The sequence below is a fragment of the Equus asinus genome, chromosome 4 (genome assembly GCF_041296235.1).
Source record: "Equus asinus isolate D_3611 breed Donkey chromosome 4, EquAss-T2T_v2, whole genome shotgun sequence".
Classification (NCBI taxonomy): Eukaryota; Metazoa; Chordata; class Mammalia; order Perissodactyla; family Equidae; genus Equus; species Equus asinus.
Window position 1 is genome coordinate 129,328,431 of NC_091793.1, and position 18,799 is coordinate 129,347,229.

Consider the following 18,799-nt stretch of genomic DNA (forward strand, 5'->3'; position numbering starts at 1 on the left):
CTCTCTCTTTTTCTCTATTGCAACGACTTCTCTGGTTTTTTCACAATTCAATTGAGAGTCACCTTGCTGTCACCAAAAAATCTTTATTGTACTATTAACAGGTAAAACAGTACGCAAGAGATATCAGCCCAACTTTGAACACTACCCATTAAATTGCAAAATTCCACTTACATCTATTGTTTCCTTAATTATGGCACTCAGTGTAATGATTCAAACTCATTTGTGAACCAGCATCACAAAATCAATTACTGAATTCTGCCCCATAGATAGGGAAAAAGAGATAAGTAACTCAGTATTACCTTCATCATAACATGGGCTTAACAAGCTGATCTCATGGAGCCTAAAATGAAGGAATCCATTTGGAGAAGATTACAAATATGGTAAAGAATTTTTATGTAGCCTTATGTTCTTAATATAAGGAAAGCATGACAAAGAAGACTTCTAGCCAGAATACAGTAATAGATAGAAATATTGAGCCACAAATCACTGCCTCTTAAAAACAAGAGTGAAAATATTCATCTAAATTCTTTCTCCTAGATATATCATTGTAGATTAGACTGAATTATGAAAATGGTGTATTTTTATAGCCTCAAATAACTCAGAAGTATGTAAAAAACTGTCTATATTCAACCACATTTGTTTTCTCTAGTGTTTTGGAATGCTTTCAATAAGCATAATTGTTCTGAAATGCACCCATGTTGTTGCATATATTAACAGTTCATTTTTTATTGCAATTATACCAGAATTTGTATACTCATTTACCTGTTGATGGATATTTGGGTTCTTTCAAGTTTTGGGCTATTACAAATTAAGTCATGCCGCATACGCAGGTACAATATTTTGTGGGGGCATTTGTTTTCCTTTCTCTGTGAATGGAATAACTGGATCATAGGTTTAAATTATGAAGAAACTGCCAAACTGTTTTCCAAAGTTTTTGTGTCATGTTACATTTCCACTAGCAGTGTATGAAAGTTCAAGTTCTTCAACATTCTGGCCAAACACTTGGTGTTGCCAGTCTTTTGAATCTGAGACGTTTTTATAGATGTGTTTCACAAAGTGGTTTTAAGGTGTAAATCCATAATTACCAATAAAGTTAAACATCTTTTTATGTGCTTAATTGCCTTGCATACATCTGCTTTAGTAAGGTGTTTAAAATTTTACCTATGCTTACTAGGTTTTCTTTTTATGTCTATCTTCGTTGACTTTTGAGAGTTCTTTATATATTTTGAATACAAGTCCTTTGTGAGAAATGTGAATTGCAAATATTTTATTTCAGTTGCTGGCTTCTCTTTTCATTCACTTCATTCTGTCTTACAAAAAGCATATATTTTTATAAAGGATTTAAAAAGTCAATTCATAATTTTCTTTTTGATACCATGGTTTAAGTTTATACCTAAGACGTCTTTTTCTAACCCAAGGTCAAAAATAACTTCCCTCATGTTTTATTCTAGAAGTTTTATATTTTTAAATTTTAATCTAAGTCAATGAACATTGTAATTTTTCAATATAGTGTGAGTTACCGATTGACGTTAAATTTTTTGTGTGTAGATATTGAATTGTTCCAGAACCACTTACAGTCATGCGTCGCTTAACGACACGGATGAGGTCTGAGAAATGTGTCATTAGGCAATTTCATTGTTATGCAAATGTTGTAGAGTATACCTACACAAAACTAGATGGTATAGCTTACTACATACCTAAACCATATGGTACTAATCTTATGCGACTACCAGCGTGAGTGCAGTCAGTCTTGACCGAAACGTGGTTATGCAGTGCATGACTGTATTGAAAAGAGTATATTTTCTCCGCTGAATTGACCTTACACCTTTGTTGAAAAACAATTGACTATGTATGTCTTCTCTTTCTGGATTCTCTTCTGTTCAATTGACATATTTACCTAGTTTGACTCAGATTATTTTGATTACAGTAGCTTTATACTGAATCTTGAAGGGAGGATATACAAGTCCTCTAAATTTGTTCATCTTTTTGAATATTGTTTTGGCTAGTCTAGTTTCTTTGAATTTCCATATGAATTTTAAAATTAGTTTTTCAGTTTCTAGAAAAAAATCTGATTGGAAGATGTCGAATTTAAAAGTCAATTTGGGAAGAGATGACATCAGAACAGTTTTTAGTTTTCCAAACCAGGAAGAGAAAAACTACCCATTTAGTTAGGTATTATTTAACTCCTCCCAGCAATGTTTTGTAGTTTTCAGGACAGAAGTCCTTCACATTATTTATCAGATTTATCGCTCAGTAGCTAATTTTTGGTGCTATTGTAAATGATGATATTGATGGTATTTTTAAACATTTCATTTTCCAATTATTGGGTTTTAATATATTGAAATACAGTACATTTCTGTATATTGATTTTCTATTGTGAAACCCTGCTAAAACTCTTTATTAGTTCTAGTACCTTTTTGGTAGATTCCATTAGATTTTCTATGTAAAAGAACCTGTTATCTATGAATAAAGACCATTTATAATGGCTTTTTTCCCCGTTATTCTATTAGCTAGAATTCCAAGACAATGTTGAATAAAAGTAGTGAAAGCAGATGTTCTTGTCTTGGTTCTTGTTTTATGAGAGAATTCATGTTTTCACCACTAAATATGATGTCAATGGAAGATTTTGTCTTTGTTTTTGTTTTTAATAGGCTTCATTTTTAGAGCAGTTTTAGGTTCACAAAAAATGAGCAGAATGTTCAGGGATTTTCCACATACCCTCTGACTCCACATATGCATAACCTCCCCCATTATCAGCATCCCCCACTATGGAGGTACATTTGTCACAAGTGGTGAACCTATATTGACATATTATTATGAAGAGTCCGTGGTTTGTGTTAGGGTTCACTCTTGGTGTTGTACATTCTATGAGTTTGTCACGTGTATAATGACATTTATCCATCATTATAGTATGGTACATTATAGTATGTAAGAAAGTAGTTTGACTGCACTAAGAATCTTCCGTTCTCCATTTATTCATCCCTTCCTCACTACTAACCCCTGGAAGCCACTACATTTCTACTGTGCCATAGTTTTGCCTTTTCCAGAATGTCATATAGCTGAATCATACAGTATGTAGCCTTTTCAGATTGGATATTTTCACTTAGTAATATGCATGTAAGATTCCTCCAGGTCTTTTCATAACTTGCTACATATCTCATTTCTTTTTAGCACTCAATAATATTCCATTGTCTGGATGTAACAGATTATTTATCCATTCACCTACTGAATGACATCTTGGTTGCTTCCAGGTTTTAGCAATTATGAATAAAGCTGCTGTACAACATACATGTGCAGGTTTTTATGTGGACTCAAATTTTCAACTTCTTTGGGTAAATACCAAGGAGCACAATTGCTGGATCACACGTAATAGTATGTTTACTTTTGTAAGACACTACCAAACTGTCTTCCAAAGTGCCTGTACCATTTTGCATTCCTCTCAGCAGTGAATGAGCGTTCCTGTTGCTCCACATCCTCACCAGCACTTGATGTTGTAAGTGTTCCAGATTTGGGCCTTCTAATGGGTATATAGTAATATTTCCTTGTTGTTTTAACTTCATTTCCCTGATAACACATGATGTGGAACTATGGATTTATACTTATCAAAGTTGGAAACTTTTTGACCATTATTTCTTTAATATTTTTTTCTCTTCTTCTCTCTCCTCTCCTTTGAAGAGTAATTATGTGTATATATTAGATCATTTAAAATCTTCACACGACTCACTGATACACTTTTATTTCTTACGTTATTATTATTTTTCCTCTGTATTTCATTTGAATATTTTCTATTCCTTTATCTTCAAGAAAACATTCTTTATTCTGCAATATCTTATCTGCCATTAATATCATACAGTGTATTTTTTTCATCTCTGAATTTGTAGTCCTCACTTCTAGAAGTTTGCTTTCGTGTCTTTTTTGTTTGTTTGTTTATGTATTCCAAGTCTCTACTTAACTTTTTACGCACAGGAAGAAGACACTGTGACGCTCTCCTGTCTGTTATTTCGTCCTGTGAACTCTCGATGCCTGGGGTACTCACAAACACTCAGCTCCGTGTCATCATCAAAGATGGGTTCTCTACTATGGTCCTCCCCTACCTGCAACATGGGCTGGAACCTCCTGCCTCGAGACAATGAGCTGGTGAAAGTACAGGGCTCCTTCAGTTGTTTTCCCATCTTACAATGATTATCATCCTTTGTGGCCAATGTGAGGTGTCTCTAAATTTGCTGGGTCACATTTGGGGCTTGTCGTTGTTTTTCCAGGTAGGAGGATAAATCCAGGACCTCTTACTCTATTTTGTCTATAAACAGACATGACTTTCTAAATTAATTTTTCATTTTAATTAAAATGTATTCTTTAGGTGTGCTTTCAAAAAGTAACTGAGTATGCTCTACTTTTCCACAGAAGCTCATAAATGTCTTCATAAATGCTATTTATTATTTTGACATTGTATTTTATTTTGAATTTATTTCATCTCAGTAACTGGAGATGTTGAGCTATTCTCTTCCCGATATCAAAGTAGCTAATGAGAAATATACTGTCAATCTGGTTTTTACTCCTTTATAGACTATTATTTTATCTGTGGTTCCTTTTGAATGTTTTCATCAAACTGTGTGTGCAGAGATTTCACCGTAATATTGCCTTTCTTGTTTTTCCCTTCTTTTTTTAATTTCGTTTTTAGTTTGTTTAATTTTTGTTTTAATTAATCCTCCTAATTCTCAGTGTATTCTTAAGCTTTGAGGACTTTATTTCTGACATTATTTCTTCAGGTATTTCTCTCATCTGTTTGTCTGTTTTCTCCCCTAGTACTACAATTAGATATTGAGACATTTAGCTCTATATTTGATGTCTTTATATTTTATTTTATGCTTGTTGTATCTTTATACTCTTTTGGAATATTTTGGAAGAATTTCCTGGCTAAGAGTTTCGGTTTGCTCTTCTGCAACTTAGGACCTGACCTTGATGTATTTTCTTTTCTTGTTACAATTCCAAATACTGTCGCACTAAACAGAGCAGACATATTTAATGGCCTTTTAAAATTGGCCTATTAACTATATCAGTGAAACTATAAGTTCCCCTGTTTGTGGTATTTCTTACCTGTCTTGGAACATTGTTGATTCTTGGTTTTGCACTGACCTTCAGTAGCAGAATTCTCAGACATTTGGTGATCTAGCTAAAGGTTTTGAATATACTGTTGGGTTAGCTATTATGATTCAGTATCTTGTTGTGGGATTTTGGAACAACTACACTTCTGAAAGTTGCAATTTATTACCTGCCCTACACTAATTTTTTGGCCATAAAACCCACACATACTGCCTTAGTCCAGCAGTGATAAATCACCATTTCTGCCTGCTGTCAGGAGCAGTTTAGGTTACAGCGTAGGATTTTTTCAAAGGGCCCAAATTTTACCACTGCCACCTAACAAAACTTGAATCTATAATCTGATCTATGAGCATTGCAGATTAAATCTATCATCAGATAAAATTTTATACCACTTAGGGAATAGTTTTCTCCACTATCCACTACTGTTTTATTCATCAATCAAATAGAGCTTTTTTTTTTTTTTTTGGTGAGGAAGATTGGCCTTGAGCTAACATCTGTTCCAATCTTCCTCTAGTTTCTATGTAGGATGCTGCCACAGCATGGCTTGATGAGTGATGTGTAGGTCCGAGCCCGGGGTCTGAACCCACAAACCCAGGGTCACCAAAGTGGAGCATGCAGACTTAATCACTATGCCACCTGGCCAGCCCGGGAATTATCATTTTATCCTACAGAAATTTCTCAAAATATTTGGTTTGTTGATGACATGTAAGTGATATTGATAATATATGTCCTTTGATTTCAAATGAACTAGGCTAGATCTCTATCTTGAACTACTTTCTATCAGCATAATTTAATATTTATTGATCATTGTTAAGGATTATTAATAAATGCCTAATTTGGGAATATAATATTTTGAGGAATTTTACAAGTGTTAATGAAAGAAACAATACATAATTCAATGTATAATAAAATTATTGTGCCAAAACGAAAAACAAGGTATAATATTAATAAAATAAAGCAGTGTATTTATAGACTTAGTTTTAATATTTATATTAGACAACAGATATGTGTCTCATGATTAGCATTTTCTCATTTATTGCATAGAATGCAAAATGTTACTCAAGAAGATTTCTAATTCTTTATGACATTAATTTTAATTATTAAGAAAAGTATATCTTCACTATTCTTACATATAAATATGTAACAATGTTGGCCATTTCTATGGTTTTTATTACATATTAGTATTTAAAGTTTTCTGACATGTTAAAAAAAAATAATGCAAAGCATATGCAAAGAAGGTAGTAGCAGTAACAATTCTCTATATGTGTGGCAGGATTTCGTAAAATTACCTCCACTACCACCTGCACGAGTAGTAATTCAGTGAAAGAAAATCATCATTGACGTTCTCAGGGATTTGAACTACTAACCATCAGCTAACGTAGAGTGTATCACTAAGAATATCTAGTGAAAACTGCTTGTGAGAAAAAGTGACAAGATTTTCTGATTTTATTCCTTAATACAATCTCCTCTTTTCTATTTTTGACAGTGGATTTAATAAAGTAAAATATCAAAACAGTCAACTCCCATGTGAGAAAGCATACTCTGTGTAACAGAGAGAAGAAAGAATCTTTGAATAATGTAAATCATATAAATATTGACCTTCATGACTATAAAAATGCAGGTTGAATTTACTGAACAGACCAGATACACCTAAGTTACAACATAAGCTTGATGAAAGTAGCTGAGTATAAAAAGCTATAACTGAGGACAACATTTTAAGTGAAGAATAGATAAAAATAAACTGCAGACTTGTAACTATACAACTTCAATACATTATTTCATTTTATCAAATGTGTCTCATTGGTAATGCTTATATGGAATTACACATATTCACAAGATCATGAGATACAGACACTAACTACACTAATTTATAGAGTAGTGAGGTAACCTCCCCACTCCTCCATATAAACAGTAAGTATTTACAAAACATACAGTAGACATCACACATATAATCGTTTGCTGCTAGATTGATTGATCAGAAAGGTGTGCAGCATTTAAACTGAGCACTTATATTAGGCAGATAGGTTAACTCTATAAAGTGCACATGAAACTATTTATTCATTCACTTAAAAATATTTATTAAGAGCTTATGTGGTGGCAGGCACCATTTAAAATAAAACAGACATAATCTCTGATCTCACTGATATTTCCTTCAGGGCTGTTAAGTGCATTGGCATTGCAAGGAAAATAGTTAAATACCATTTTGAGTAACACATTTGGTTAAAAATTTAAATTTTATTTATGTTTTTTAAGTAACATTAATAACAATATATTTTACATGATGAGACAACTCTGGCTTTAAAATTATAGTTTTAAAAATATATTTATATTATAATACACAATATTAAATATCTCATATATGTGTTAAATAGCATACAATTAAATCTAATATATAATTGACATAACATGTATAAAGTAACATGTAAAATATATATTTTTACTATAAATGTCATTTTCAGTATATTTTAATAAATTTCAGAAGGAAAATATTCACAGATATATGTGTGTGGGCTCAGTTTGTGTCTATGGCCAAATGTAAAACCCGGAACAATGTCTGGAGCAAGTTAACCTGTACATGAATGAAGAGCATGTCTATGCTATTTTTATGAACAATTCGTAGTTTACTTAAACTAATGTCTTATTGGCTACTTAGAATCATTTATCTAAATTCATTAAAATACAATGTGCTATATTTCACAGAAAAATTACAGGAATTTTTCTAAACATACTTATTTTTATTTAGGTAACATTGGTTTATAACATTATATAAATTTCAGGTATGCATCATTATATTTCAATTTAGGTGTGGACTACATCACACTCACCAGCCAAAGACTAATTACCATCCATTGCCACAATTGAGTGCCCTTTTACTCCTTTGCCTACCCTCCTCCTGGCTCCCTCTCTGGTAACCACCAATCTAATCTCGATATCTGTGCATATGTTTGTTGTTGTCGTTTATCTTCCATATATGAGTGAACTAATACAGTATCTGACTTACTTTGCTTAGCATAATACCCTCAAGGTTCATCCACATTGTCACGAATGGCAAGATTTCATCATTTTTATGGCCAAGCAGTATATACCACATTTCCTTTATAATCATATGTTAATGGGTACTTAGGTTGTTTCCAAGTCTTGGCTATTGTAAATAATGCTGCAATGAACATAGGAGTGCAAATATCTTTTCGAGTTAGTTGGGTAAATACTCAGAAGTGGAATAGCTGGATCATATGGTAGTTCTATTCCTAACTTTTTGAGGAATCTCCATACTGTTTTCCATGGTGTCTGTATCAGTTTGAATTTCCTCAGCAGTGTATGAAGTTTCTCTTTTCTCCATATCCTCTCCAACACTTGTTATTTCTTGTCTTTTCAATAACATCTGTTCTAGGGGCTGGCCTGGTGGTGTAGTAGTTAAGTTTGCACGTTCCATTTCGGCGGCCCAGGGTTCGCTAGTTTGGATCCCGGGTGTAGACCTACACACCACTTATAAGGACATGCTGTGACAGGTATCCCACACATAAAGTAGAGGAAGATGGGCACAGATGTTGGCTCAGGGCCAATCTTCCTCAGTAAAAAAATGAGGAGGATTGGCAGCAGATTTAGCTCAGGGCTAATCTTCCTCAAAAAAATATCTATTCTGATGGGTGTGAGGTGATATTTCATTGTAGTTTTGATTTACATTTCCCTAATAATTAGTGATGCTGAACATCTTTTTATGTGTTTGTTGGACATCTGTATGTCTTTGGAAAAATGTGTGTTCTGATCCTTTGTTCATTTCTTAATTGAGTTGTTTGTTTTTTGTTGTTGAGTTGTATGAGTTCTTTGTATATTTTGTATATTAACCCCTTAGCAGGTATATGATTTGCAAATATTTTCTCCCAATTGTTAGGTTGTCTTTTTGTTTTGTTGATGGTTTCCTTTGCTGTGCAGAAGCTTTTTAGTTTGATGTAGTCCCATTGCTTTATTTTTTTTTGTTTCCCTTGCTTTGGGAGACATGATATTCAAAAAGATACTGCTATGGCTGATGTCAATGAGAGTACTGTCTGTGTTTTCTTCTAGAAGTTTTATGGTTTCAGGTCTTACATTCAAGTCTTTAATCCATTTTGAGTTAATTTTTGTGTATTGTGTAAGATAATTGTCTACTTTCATTCTTTTGCTTGTTTTCTCGTGCAAACTGGCTGTCTGGTTTCCCCAACACCTTTTATTGAAGAGACCTTCATTTCTCCATTGTATGCTCTTGGCTCGCTTGTCGAATATTAGCTGTCCATAAATGTGTGAGTTTATTTCTGGGCTCTTGATTCTGTTGCATTGACCTGTGTGTCTGTTTTTGTCCCAGTACCATGCTGTTTTGATTACTATAGCTTTGTAGTATGTTTTGAAATCAGGGAGTGTGATACCTGCAGCTTTGTTCTTTTTTCTCAGGATTCCTTTGGCTATTTGGGGTCTTTTATTGTTCCATAAATTTTAGGATTCTATGTTCTGTTTCCATGAAAAATGTCATTGGGACTTTGAGAGAGATTGCATTGAATCTGTAGATTGCTTTAGGCAGTATGACCATTTTAACAGTGTTAATTCTTCCAATCCATGAGTATGGAATATTTTTACATTTCTTTTACAAAATTATAATTTCTTTAAAAAATATTATATTAATTGATAACTGTCACAGCATATGCTAAAGAGCGCACACATCTTTAATCAGTAAATTTACATATTACTCTTCCATTATCTGGATGCTACTCTTCCTGACATTTCAAGTTATTGTTCCTGCCTATATAATTTATTTTCTCTAAACACAGAAAGGACAAGTGTTACCTCCAAACATGCTGATGATTTCCCTTCATGAGCTGATTAATTTCCCTTCAACAATTTAAATACATTTTCATTATGGTCTGCAGTGTAGCAGCTATTGAACTGAGCTCCAGGATAACAAGGATTGCAGAAAACATCTATATTTGAGAAGGTCATGATTTGATAGTAAAATAGGTTTTACATTTCAGAGTGTTTTTAAGGTACAGCTAGTTAAACTACAACTTGATCTACCCCCAATTATATTTATAATAGCTTTTTTGAGGTATAATTAATTTGTACACAAAACATCACTCATTGTAAGTGTACAGTTCTATAATTCTTAATAAACTTGTAATTTTGCAACCATAGATACATCCTAATTCTAGAACTTTTAAGTCATCCCTGAAAATGTTTCTTGTGCTCATTTGCCATCAATCTCCAGTCCCATCCCTTGATGTAGACAACTACCAATCTCTATAGATTTGCTTTTTCTAGAAATCCCTGTAAATGGAATAAAAAAATATGTAGTCTTTTTGTATCTGGCTTCTTTTACCTAGGATAATGGTTTTGAGATTTATCCATTTGGAAGACTGTTAGTAGATTTATTTTTCTTTTTTATTGCTGAGTAGTATACCACTATGTGGATCTACCACTTTGTGTTTGGCATCAATGGGAGTCAAGAGGAGTTTGGATTGTTTCCAAGTTTTGGATATTATGAATAATGCTGACATTAACTTACACTTACAAGTCCTGTGTGGACATAGGTTTTCACTTCTCTTTGGTAGATAGCTAAATCTAAGGGAGAATTACTGGATCATATGGTAAGTACATGTTTAACTTTTTAAGAAATTCTTTTCCAAATTGGTTTTACTATTTTTATATCCCCACCAATAATGTGTGAAAGTTTGGTTTCTCTAAATTGTTGACAATACTTGGTATTGTCAGCATTTTAGATTATTACCATTCTAGTGGATATCAGTGGTATTTCAGGGTGGTTTAATTTACATTTCCCTAGTAACTAAAGATGTAGAACTTTTTTCATGTGCTTAGTACATATTTGTACAGCTTCACTAGAAAAATGTCAATTCAAGTATTTTGCCCATTGCTTATTTAAGTTGTTTTTTCCTCTTATGATTGAGTTATGAGTTTTTATGATGAGATTTTATATATTGTGGATATATGTACTTTATCAGATATATGATTTGCAAATATGCTGTTCTAGTCTGTAACTTGACTTTTCATTTTCGTAACATGCCATTGGAAGAACCAAAGGATGGGTTTTGTAGTACACTCAACATTCAGGCACTTCACAAGACAGCTTTTACTCTATGCCAGGCCCCTTCAGGTCTTCTCCATGCATGCACACAACTTTTCAGTTCACCAGGGATGTGGGGATAGTTTTATATAGCCATCTATTAAACTCTCCATTCCAAAATATTGTTTGTTTGTTTGTTTTGCTGTGGAAGATTTGCCCTGAGCTAATATCCACTGCCAATGTTCCTCGTTTTGTATGTGAGCTGCCACCACAGCATGGCCTCTGACAGACGAGTGGTGTAGGTCTGTGCCTGGGAACTGAACCCGGGCTGCCAAAGTGGAGTGCGCTGAATTAACCACTAGGAGAGTGGGGCTGGCCCTCCAAAATATTTTAATCTTTTTAATTTGAACTCATTCTCTTTTAAGTCTTTCCTCTAAAAAGTAAATTTGAATTTTGGTTTTCATATTATTATTCTTATATCTAATGTTTATCTCACTTTTAGTAATCTAACAATTTCTTTATTACTTTCACATGGTGTCAGTCTATTCCGTCTTTGATAGGTGAGGTAATCTAAATGCTTCCTTCCCACTCTTTTACTATCTCCTCCTCCCTCTTCTTGTTAATTATATTTTTATTTTCTATTTATTATGTTACAAAAGTTTATAATATCTATGGGTTGGAACATTAGTTCTAGATTTAAATAAATTAAAAAGCTAGCATTTAATCATGCTTTTTCCTTTCACTTCTTGGTTGGTGAACTTGATCCTATATTATTATTGTTTTTTTTAATGTCAGGACTATGGGAACTATGTTCTCTGTGATTTTCTTCACATTTGAAAATATGTGTCTCTTTTTTTATACATGAATGATGGTTTAGATGCTTTAACTACATTTGGAGCCCAGTTTTTCCCCTACGTTTGTAGACTCCAAAATGCCCATATGTTAAATGTTGCTTTGTAGAAGGTTTAAACCAATTCAATTACTCTACTCCTTATGGGTAACCTTTTGGAGGGAGAGGGTTGGATAGAGGGTCTAGAAACCTGTCTAATTATTGACCTTTGAACTGCCTTATTTTGGCTCCTGTTAGTATTATTGGCTCAACATTAGTTTTTTTCTCTTATGAGTTCTTTCCTTTCAAACTCTAGACTCGCGTTCTTCTTAATATTAATGTAGTTTTATTAAACTACATTTTTAAAAGATTTCCATTAGTGTTTTCTCTTGTTTAGGACATTGGTTATTAATGTATTGAATCTTTTTTTCCTATTTTCTGTATTTTTCTTTTCTCACTAATTATTTTTAACTTTTATGTTCCACACTATTTTTCTATGAGACACATGCAAGCCAATGGTTTTAAACTTTATATAATTCTTTCAAGTTTTTCCATCTGTATTTTCTTATTTCAAAAAACTATCTTCATTAAAAATTTCACATTGAATACTGCATTTTAATTGTGGTATTATACCTTTTGTTTCTCACATTTAAAAACATTTTTCTTATTTCATTTTTCATATTTAACATGTTTTTTCTTTTCAATATATTCATCCTTGAAATTGGAGAGTTTTCTTCATTGTCCAACCATTTGATGATGGATTCTGGGGGATAGTGACCAAAGGAATGTGCATTAGTAATAGTAAGCTCAAGCCTTGGACTGTTGTCCCACTTTGAATTTTTTAAAGATCTTCTTATTCCTGTGTGAAATAAATAAAGGAGAGGAGTAGTAGAAAGACTAAAAGCAATAATTTAAATTACTGAGAAGACGAATTAAATTTGGGGGAGTTAGTGATGGCTTCAGCAAAGGTAGTGCCTATCATGATGGAAAGTATAGAGAATATATGAGCCATATTTTGGAAGTGTCTTTTAAGATTGGATATTTTAGACCATTTTTGAAAGATGATGAGAAATATCTGTTAGAAGTAGAAAGCTGGAAGTTATAGAAGAGTAACAAATATAAAAGAGAAGGATATGAGGAGGTCAGATGCAGCAACATTTGTACTTGGTTTTCTAAGATGCAAGTCAAATTGTTTGGATAAATCAAATCAAATAAAAAGACAAACTAAAATAATGACAGTCTTACAAATAAAAAATTAATGCATCATGTTGTATTCACAGACTCACTTATAAAAATTCAAGTAAAATAAACGTGTGTCGGTAAAATAAAATTTTTAATGCACTAAGGAAGGTCAACTGTCAAAGTATTTTTGAACTGAATCAATACTATTGGGTAGGGGCTGGCCTGGTGGTGTAGTGGTTAAGTTTACACACTCTGCCTCGGCCACCTGGGGGTCGCAGGTTTGGATCCTGCATGCAGACCTATACACCACTCGTTAAACCATGCTGTGCCTGCATCCCAAATACAAAATAGAGGGAGATTGACATAGATGATGGCTCAGGGACATTCTTCTCCAAGCAAAAAGAGGAAGATTGGTAACAGATGTTAGCTGTTAGCTCAGGGCCAATCTTCCTCACCCCAAAAAAAACAAAACAAAAAAATATATATAAATATGTATGTATACTACTGAGAAGTGAGACCATCTATGCAAATTTGTATGTTTGTATTTTTTAAAAAATGCTAAGTAATTGCAAAGAGGTCAGTAATTACATAAACTAATGATTTTTAAAATTCTATACAGATATAAATGCCTGGCAATGATATATAGGGAGGGATTTTTTTCCAAATAACTGGCATATTACTAATCCAGGGGCCAGCCCCGTGGCTGAGTGTTTAAGTTTGAAGGCTCCGCTTTAGAGGCCCAGGGTTTCACTGGTTCAGATCCTGGGTGCAGACATGGCACCACTTGTCACTTGTCAGGCCATGCTGAGGCAGCATCCCACATGCCACAATTAGAAGGACCCACAACTAAAATACACAACTAGATACTGGGTGGATTTGGGGAGAAAAAGCAGAAAAAAGAAGAAGATTGGCAACAGTTGTTAGCTCAGGTGCCAACCTTTAAAGAAAAAAAAAAGAAAGAAAGTTACTAATCTAAATATCATTTCGATTGATCAAAAATCAACACAGTCATTGAAAGAAATTGGATCACAAGATGTAAACACAGGGAGCTTGTTTTAACGTTTTTTAAAATAAATATCTGCCTGGATTGATCAGAAAATATATAAGATGAACATAGGGAACTTAGGATTTTCTGGGAGACAAGCACATATATTGTCAATATAAAATAAATTAAATTTGATTGATAAGATAAATTGTGTGACAGAACCCTTTCCTATATAAATGTGGAGGGAAAAGTCAAAAAGTAAAAACGCATTGCTGACTCCTTTGATTTTGAGTGTATAACTACTTCTCCATCTTTCCAAATTTATTAGATATTTATAGTTGTATTGCTCATTGAGATGAATTAATTTATTTATTAGTATCGTACATGTTGTGATTATTTTGTCTCTGAAATTTACTACTAGATAATAAATAAAAAAACTTCTTTTCCTGTCTCACTTTTGTCTAACAGTTTTAAAAACAAAATACTTTTGCCAAACACATACATCTCCCCCTACATTCTCCAACAGACTGAATATAAAACATTTATGACAGTTTGTTAATTTGTACTCTTTGCACTATGTGGATAGCTGATATCAGTGTAATGAATCTCTAAACAGATGCTTCCACTGAAATTACTCTAAATGTTTCCATACCTATTTGAACTCAAAATTGGAAACACAATGTTTATAAAGTTATGCTATGACACATTTTATATCAGAGTAAACTAGGTAGAAAATATTATCACTGTAAATCAGTTTAGCTTTGCTACATTATTTTAGAGTTTTAGACAACTGCTATGATCATTTCTATACTTTGACGTCATCAATGACATTGTGTGAGTTTTCTTGAGTGTACAAGCATCACATCCTACATTCTCTTACTACAGATTTTAATATAAACTAGGCAAAAAGGAAGAAATAAACAGGTGAAACATTTTGTAATTATATCATGTGGAGAGTGGCTACAAACAACGATAGTCTTTCATTTGGATGCACAAAAACATGCAGAGTGGTTTGTTTATACAAAAAAAAATGGAAACCGATTTGTATATAGGGACTTGGTGAAATACTGGAAAAACATCAGATTGACAGAATTGAATCCACAATGCATTCCTCACTCTGTAAGTGAGAAAATGCAACGTATTGGAAAGAATATACTACCCACCTCCTCCCATTTCCCCATAAAGAAAATGATGAAATTGAGACCCATTTGCTAAATATGTAACCAAATCCCTTGGTGCCTATGATTGTAAATATTTCCTCGGAGGATGCAGATTTATGTAAGTTGCATTTGAAACATTTAGTAGTGAAAATTTGGGAGAAGTGGCCTGCCCTAAATGCCCCTGGAACTGATCTTCAGGATGTTGGTGGCCTTGGCCAATTCTGATAAATCTGGTAAAAATTTATGCAGATTCCTCCAGATTGAATGAAGACATAATTTTAGAGAAATATATTTTAGGGGAAAAAAGGTAGATATTCCTAGTATGAAGGCAGTGAGGATTTTCTTGGAACTTATTGTAGATCCTCATAAATATGCTTAGTATAGCCTCACAATTTTAAGACATTAGAGATAGCTCAGGAACTAAGGATCTCGCCACAAAAGGCCTCCATGTGGAAGCTTTTACATTTTGGTGATTTCCCCTTATATTTAATTTTCAACAGTTCCAAATTAAAAAGGAGTTATTTACAGTATTCAGTCTTCTGAAGTGATATTATAGAGACCTAAAGTTCAGAATATCCTTCACATTACGGGTGCATGCATGAAAAAACCACATAGCATGAAGGAGTTCCAGGTGGGACAAAGAGAACACTTCTTTAGCATGGCTGGAAGTGATGGAGATGGGCAGCTACGCTGAGGAGCAAGTCTTGAGTAGAAATCACAAGATGCCAGATGATCAGAATTTTCCTCTTACCTCTGTTTATAAGAAGAAGCTGACCCTGTAAAGGGAGTTGGAAGAGAGAGAGAGGGTCCAGGCTAATGATTCTAAGCCACACTAATAAAGAAAGATAGCTTAAGAGCCTATATTGTGGAGAGCTTGGAGCCTAACTAGACCTTATTTTGGAGAATATAGAAGAAAAAAGTTCTCTTAGTTTCTCATTTTACTAACAGGAGTCTGTTAGTTATCATTTTCTTGTTTTATCATCATCATATAATTGATATTCACACTGAAGACTTGACTCATTGCAATATCGTGAAATGCTTTTGACATAATCAAAGAGAGAGATCATGTTCAGTGTAATTCTACTGCTACATTATCAATTTCTATTGTTCTGCAAACATCATAAATGCGTATTATCATTTGTTATTCAGAACTTTTGCTTCAGATGATTACAATATATCCTAATTATATGTTATTTATAACAGGATTTTGTAAACAAGAGTTTAACACATGAAATCTGCACACATTATGTAAATCACAGTAAACATAATTGTCAGTGCAGGATTTTCTGCAAAAGAGTCAATTGATTTGGTGAAAAATCAGTTTAGCAAGTAATTAGTTTGAATTGCCTATTTAATGAGCCCAATAGTTTAAATCATTTGTCTAGGGTAGACCTAGAATTAAATATTTGGAGACTGATGTGTAAAGAGGCAGAAGGGTGTGTGTTTGAATTTCAGCACCTTCACTTCCACGGGAAGTATTTAGGTACAACTTTTCTTTTGCTCTTCTACATGCATATAATGAAACATATCTCTTAATTTATTGTAAAAATTAAAAGATACATGTGAAGTTTCATACATAATAGATGTCTAAAACATTTTCTTCCTTATCTCTCTTTATCCCTAAATAGGCCTTTAGACAGGATGTTTATCCCTAAAGAAACTGCTGCCATGCTAGGTGACATATTTTTCAATGAAAACTTCTCTCTCTTATTTTTCTTACATATACTTCTATCACTTATCTCATTCCACATTTTAGAACCCTACTTTCACAAACTTCAATGATTAGCAATGATAACTTTAAAATTAACTAATGTTACCAAAGATATGCCATTAGTACTGAGAAAACATGAATGATTTCTGACTTTCTGAAGGTAGAGGAGACAACCAGTATAATATCTAGATCAGTAAGATGAGACACAAAGTTTTCATAATTACAAGTCACCTCTATGCATGTAACCATTTCTTTCCCTTTTTTGTTTGATTCAAATTGGCTGTTTATTAACTCTTCCATAAAGTTGGTGAATCAATTCTAACTGCATAAGTTTTAGTTCCTAATTTAAGAAAGGTTTCTTGGTTATAATATCTTATAATATCTTATTTTCAGGTTATATAACAATTTTAAATGATCGTTTAGAGAACACCCTCAACATTCAAAATTCTCAAAAAAATGATAACACTAATTTATTTTATGAATCAATTCAGTTTATTCCAAAAACTGCATATACCAATTCCTACTCTGTGTAAAACACTGATGTATATTAGCTGAGAATATCCTTTTCGAAAACTAGGCATAAGTTTCAATTCTATTTACATCAAGGTGAAGTGACTTTCCCATCCATACAAAAAGCCCAAAGTCAAATACTATGTCTTCTTTGGTATTTTCTCAGTGTTCCAGTTAGAGCTGATCATTTCTTTCTCTACGATTCTAACATATTTAATCGTATATCCTAAATTTAACAAAATTATCATGAGGCCTGACTTCACCTAATATTGCATCACAAAATAACTTCATGTGGCTGTACTTCCAGTAATTTCCAAATGGCACCTATCACATCAACCATAGGCATATAACAGTTCTAAGTTCTGAAAATAAATGAAAAAATAATCAAACGAATAAATAACCAACTACCTGAAGTCAATGGAGAATAACCGAGAGCAGGCAGCAACTAAGTGTAGTCTACATGTGGGAAAACAGAATAGCATTAGGTAATTTTCCTATTTCCTATTATCATATATTTCCTATATTGTATGCATTTTTACCTGATAGAAAACCTACAGTCTTACTGAAGTGAAGAAGTAAAACAGAACTCAGAGAAACCACGTCAGCTGGATAGTGAGAGGAGAAATTCTAGAATGGCAAATGCCATCCAGGGCTTATGTTTTGTGTGTAAACTCAACCTAAGTCTCTGGCTGGTTTCAAAACTATACATGTGCAAGAGAGAGTGCAAGCAGCCCAGCTAAAGGGGAAACAACTGAATAGAGATTTCTCTTGTCACATAAATGCAGAAAAAATCAATTTGAGAGTTTTAGTTCACCCACCATAGTATGTTAAAATACATTTTAAAATACCTTTCAAATAAATTTAACAGAATTCAGAGTCTCTAAAGCATATTTTCCACAATGTAAAAGGTATAACCTAAAATTACTAGGCATATAAAAAATTAAGTAAATGTGAGACATAGCGAAAAGGAAAAAAAAAAGCAAGATAATATGACATTGGTCCTAGCTGAAAAGAGATTTTAAAGAATCTATTGAAACTATGCTCACAGGCCAAGGAAATAATGTTTGTAGTGAATGCACAAGCAGGAAATCTCAGCAGAGAACTACAAACTATAAAAAGGTAGGCATTTTTATAGCTTTAAGTGCACTTGTCATTTTGTCACACAGAATATTAAGATACATAATCAAATGTCATAATTCAAATAATTTGTAATTACTTAAGGAGTAAATAAAAAATACCACACCTGAAATAAAAAGAAATAAAATTGCAGGATGGA